The sequence below is a fragment of the Strongylocentrotus purpuratus genome, unplaced genomic scaffold, assembly GCF_000002235.5.
Source record: "Strongylocentrotus purpuratus isolate Spur 01 unplaced genomic scaffold, Spur_5.0 spur5_scaffold_14, whole genome shotgun sequence".
NCBI classification, from domain to species: Eukaryota; Metazoa; Echinodermata; class Echinoidea; order Camarodonta; family Strongylocentrotidae; genus Strongylocentrotus; species Strongylocentrotus purpuratus.
This window is the reverse complement of record NW_022145599.1, coordinates 4,264,264-4,270,263: the sequence shown is the minus strand read 5'-3', so window position 1 is coordinate 4,270,263 and position 6,000 is coordinate 4,264,264.

Here is a 6,000-nt window from a genome sequence, read left to right as displayed (position 1 = left end):
TTCTGTAGAGAAAATAAAAATTTCATTTCAATATTTTGCTATGAAGCAAATGATACGATGGTATAATACAGACTTGCCATCTTTGTGTTTTATTGGTTACGGCTTTAAAATATCTAAAATTTCTTATCTTTAAAGGATTTTCCTCAAAATTTTTCCTGCTTTGTCTCTGAACCAAGATCATATTAGAATGAACCATTTTAATAGTTCAGGGGTATATTCAATCCATTGTGTACACTATTAACAATTATCTTCCATGTGTTTTTCTATTTGATTTCCTGAAAATATATATTTGTATACCTATCTTCACATGATTTAATTAGCTTTTTTTCATCACCTATTGAAATATAGAAATATTACAGTAATGTATTACATATAATCTGAAATGATTTTTAAGGAGTATTGAAATTGCCATGGAGTTTTTTAAAATATTTGCGATAGTCTTAATATATCATGTGATTTAGAAAAAAATATTCCTGGTGCTATTATTCTTGTATCTTAATTGTATTTATTATACATGTATTTTTGAAAGTTTATATTATGGAATATGAGGTATTAAATACTGTGATAGAAATAAAATTATATTTTATCATTATACAAACTTTTAGTTGTATCATGTGTCATATTTTCAAGCTCTCTTAGTTATGTGCACCGGGCAGATGTCTGTGAAAATGTGTTCAGTCCATGAAACAAGTAGACGACTAACAACTAGTTGGCCACCTTGTATGACTTCTGCATCAACTTCACTGAACTTTAAGACAGATTTGTCCAAATTGGGTCTACAAATTGGATACAATTAATTAACCCTCAACTCGGCCCCGTCACATTAAAACTCCATCAGATTTCATCAAAAATCTTCAATGTTTGTTTTTATTTCGATAGATTATTATTATTATAATTATTATTTCCTCTTGATGAAGATCATATAACATATGTAAGGTTGGAAGATATGGTTAATTAGATTAGCATGTGTCTAAAAAAAAAGGGGTACCCGAGTCGCCATCATAAAGGCCAAATATAATTTTCACCACAAACCTTTGGGGAAGATAAGGAAGGAAACACTGACAAGCAATCAGGGGCGGATTTAGGGGGCACTGGGGGCACGTGCCCCCCCCCCCGGGCAAAAAAAAAATTGTGCTCACTACCCTCCCCCCCCCCCCGCTTATTCAGCGGCCGGCTGAGTCGTTGCAAATTTTTCGGCCAGATTTATACAAAATAAACCCCCCCCCCCCCTCGAAAAAATCCGGCGTACGCTACTGATTTCACCCCATGCCAGTTTGTGCCCCCCCCCCCCACCCGGTAAGAAATTCCTGGATCCGCCACTGGCAAAAATCAAAAGCTGAAAGACACGCTTCAGTTCACATGAGAAAGAAGTGATCTTGTGACAATGATACTGTCATTTAGTGAACAATAACAAAGGCGTCAACTTTAAACGAGTTGCAACAGAAAAAATTATATATATATATATATATATCTTTGTATTTAGAGAAAGAGAGGGGGGAGAGAGAGAGAGAGAGAGGGGGGGGGGGGGGAGATCGTAAACTTACATATGAATATAATTCCAGTGAAAGATTAGGGTATATGCATGGGAACTGCAGACTCCATTTCACAATCATCTCTGGGCGTTTTCTTTTTGTTGTATTTGACCTTCCGCTTCGAGCGAGTTGTTTTGTCAAGCTGAGATGAGAAAACAAGGGAAGTATAGTTGTATCTTGGAGACCTGATTCGGTCACAAGTTGTATTTAATATTGATCTAATTCATAAAATCAAATATGCAATTACACAATTATTGTTCATTGATAGAAGATCAAATGTTCGATGGCAGCCAACACAGTAATGACCCTTCGACTTTCCTGCGTCGTAATTATAACATAATTATGTAAATGTTTGGTTCTATGACGACTTACAAACTACGATGCCAAGTATAAAGAGACACCAATATTTCACTGAGTTTTTTGTTGTATTCTGTCAAATTTTAAAGCCAACGCTGGTAAATTTTGGGTTCAAACTTTTATAAAAAAAAAATCGTGTTCAACAGAGGAAGTCAGTCTGAGGTCTACTTGTTTGAAAGAAAAGGTCTTTTACATACACTGGGTCGATTCTAAACTTCTAACTGAAATTTGTGTTTAAATTTTCGACATTTAATTTAGGATCACCAGATATATCTCGTTTGTACTTAGAAGCTAGACATTAAGTGAACTTAGTGTAATTAATGAACTAGGTTCTTGTTGTAAGAGCTAGTTTATTATGAGGAAAAAACATCTTCCACGTCTCCCCAATCATTGCCGACACCCCTTTGATTGTACAAAGCGTTGCCAATGCAAAACAACCTTGAATGAAATATATTCAATCAAAATGAATCCCTGTTTATATACTAAAGTTGGAAGGTGTACGTGTGACGTGCTTCTCTCATGAATTCATTATTCATTCTTTCTAGAGATACAAATATTATTTTTGTTCCTGATGGTTATTATTTTTGTTCTCGTGGGCGTGTCACCGTTTTGGTCACAATTATATTGCCTCTCTTGTAAGTAGCCCCCTGTGGTAAATCGTGCAACTATTGATGCTTGTGATATATGCTGCCTTCATTAATGTAGGTGCAAGGATCAAACTAAGAATTTCATCGGATTAATACATTTTACTGGATACACTACACCACGATGCGATGGAGGTAGATAAGTGATTTTCTTTTATCATTTAAGAATTGTGATTGTGTGAAAGCTAGGTTGGTCGGTTTAGAAGTTTGCAACTATTACTCCGGTTTTTTCTTTTTTATACAGAAGCATTATCTTCTATATGCAAAATAAGCTGCTTCTATTTTTCACACATTCCTTATTTGGGCCAGTGTAATGGAGATAAAAATGTCCTAATTTCTTTATTTTCATCTATTGGTGCTTAATAATTTTCACCTTTCCTTCTCTTCTATGCTGCTCTACTTTTCCCTAAGATTCTCTTTTTTTCCTCTTTTCATCAAAATAGTTGGTTCCTTCCTTATTTTGAGTGCGGTCGATGGAATATGCTTATCTACGTATATGGGGTTGAACATTCATGTCATGCTACAATGGCACAATTGATTTGAATCATAAAATATATTTTTTGTTTAAAGGAAGTATAGTATGGAATATGATTCGTGGAATCATTCATTCTTTCATTTACTCGTTCATTCAATCATTCATCCGATCAATCATTCAATCATACATTCAATCGAACATTCGTTAATTAATTAATTCATTCATTCAATCATTCATTCCATCATTTATTCCATCATCATTCCATCATTCATTCATTCATTCATTTCATCATCCATTCATCCATTCATTCATTCATTCATTCCACAATCCATTCATTCATTCATTCATTCATTCAATCATTCATTCATTCATTCATTCCATCATCCATTCATTCATTCATTCATTCATTCAATCATTCATTCATTCATTCCATCATCCATTCATTCATTCCATCATCCATTCATTCATGCATTCATTCAATCATTCATTCATTCATTCCATCATCCATTCATTCATTCATTCATTCATTCATTCCATCATACATTCATTCATTCATTCATTCATTCATTCATTCATTCATTCATTCATTCCATCATCCATTCATTCATTCCATCATCCATTCATTCATTCATTCCATCATCCATTCATTCATTCCATCATCCATTCATTCATTCATTCATTCATTCAATCATTCATTCATTCATTCCATCATCCATTCATTCATTCATTCATGCATTCATTCAATCATTCATTCATTCATTCCATCATCCATTCATTCATTCATTCATTCATTCATTCATTCCATCATCCATTCATTCATTCCATCATCCATTCATTCATTCATTCCATCATCCATTCATTCATTCCATCATCCATTCATTCATTCATTCATTCATTCCATTATCCATTCATTCATTCATTCCATCATCCATTCATTCATTCCATCATTCATTCATTCATTCATTCATTCATTCATTCATTCCATCATCCATTCATTCATTCCATCATCCATTCATTCATTCCATCATTCATTCATTCATTCATTCATTCATTCATTCCATCATTCATTCCATCATCCATTCATTCATCCATTCATTCATTCAATCATTTATTCCATCATTCATTCCATCATTCATTCATTCATTCGTTCATTCATTCATTCATTCATTCATTCATTCCATCATTCATTCATTCACTGTTTTATTATCCATATAGATACGTAATGTTTACATGTGTACATGTTTACATGATGCGAACTGCATACATTAGATGTTGCTACAAAGGGAAATTCGTAATGCTTTTTATAACGGCAACAAATTATGTATGCAATTCGCATTCTGGCTATTGAGATACAATAGGCAAATGTAATAATCGAGGCATGAAGACTTATGCATTAAATTTTGTTACATTACGAAAATCGCTTAATAATAAATAATTCTTCTTCCTTTTTTTCATTTTGCTTTTCACCCTCGTAATTTATTTTTTCCCCCCTTCAATCAGCTTCCATCTGGTATATTTTCATGATATAACTCTTTCAGTTCGTTAAGTATTGTGGGGAGAGATTTCATCTAAACATGTCCCCTGCATTTCTCCCTCCCAGAGGAAAGAGACCGCATACCTGCTGGTGTGTATCTACTCCGCAGTGGCGTGTTTCCTTCTCTTCTGCCTCCTCTATGAAACCCACCACGATGTCTCCCAAGCTTACCCCCCTTCCAGACGATTCACCTTTAACGGTGTGATCAAGGTAGTCAATAATCTGTCCAGCTCCGAAGGCGACACCCTAACCCGTTTCCACCACGAGGAAAAGCTAAATGAGGGAGGAGAGGGAGCTAGAGATGATGTTCTGATACCAGAGGATGGGGATGATGATGCTGTGATACCAGAGGAAGAGGAAGGTGTAAAGGGTGTAGGTGCTTGGGGATCATCAGGAGAAACCGATGAATCTGAAGGTGGGGTACCAGACGCAGGGGGTACAGGCGCTGGCGGAGCACGAAAAGAAGGAAGAGAAGGTGATGTTGTGCCACATGGAGAGGGTGTAGACGATGTGGCGAGTGGGGTGGAGACGAGAAACCAGTCGGGACACAATATACCCCCTTCCTCTCCAGCAAACCTTTCTTCAAGTGGATACTTTATACTGGATACTAAACAGGTAGGTTTATTTCTTTTCCGTTACCATTACCATTTCTCGTCCAACCTCCTTTTCTCAAAAAGCTGCACTGGTTGCCAATCCGCAAGCGCATAGAATTCAAAATCCTTCTCCTCACATGGAAGGCTGTAAACGGATTAGCACCAAACTATTTACAAAACCTTGTTATGCCTTATAAACCAACTCGTATAAGATCATCACACGAGTAGCCTGTGGTGAAAGGGCTTTTTCATCGACAGGACCTTGTCTTTGGAATAATTTACCATTTAATTTGAGAATTATAACTTCCTTAGAGACTTTTAAATCCAAGCTGAAATCTTATCTTTTTTTTTTAACAATACCTGTACTTGGCACTATGACACTCATCCGAACTTTCTCGTCCAAACTTTCTCATTCTTTCTATTTTTCTTGTGCCTCGGAATACCATTCTCTAGATAGACGGCGCTATACAAATGCCTATCATTATTATTATTATTATCATTGAAGTGAAAAAGATATGTGACTGGTTAAATATTCCTAAAGAATTTCGAAAATACAATTTAGCCTTTAATGTCAGCATTGGCATATCAAGTCTTATCTGCTTGGAAGACCTGGCAGATCAAAGAGGGCAGTCTCGGGCAACAGATTATCGTTTATCTTGACTCTTTTGTAACTGTTTGTTTCCTTTCGAAGACGCATTTGCGAAACAATTCAACTAGTCAACAAGAACATTTTACCCGCTATTTGATTTTATTAGGTATTACATTCATCACTGGTCGTGATAAAGTCCCTATATTTTGGATGGACATTTCGTCACATCAATTAAAGTTTTACGCAGTATACTATTTATCATTTAGTATATTTTAA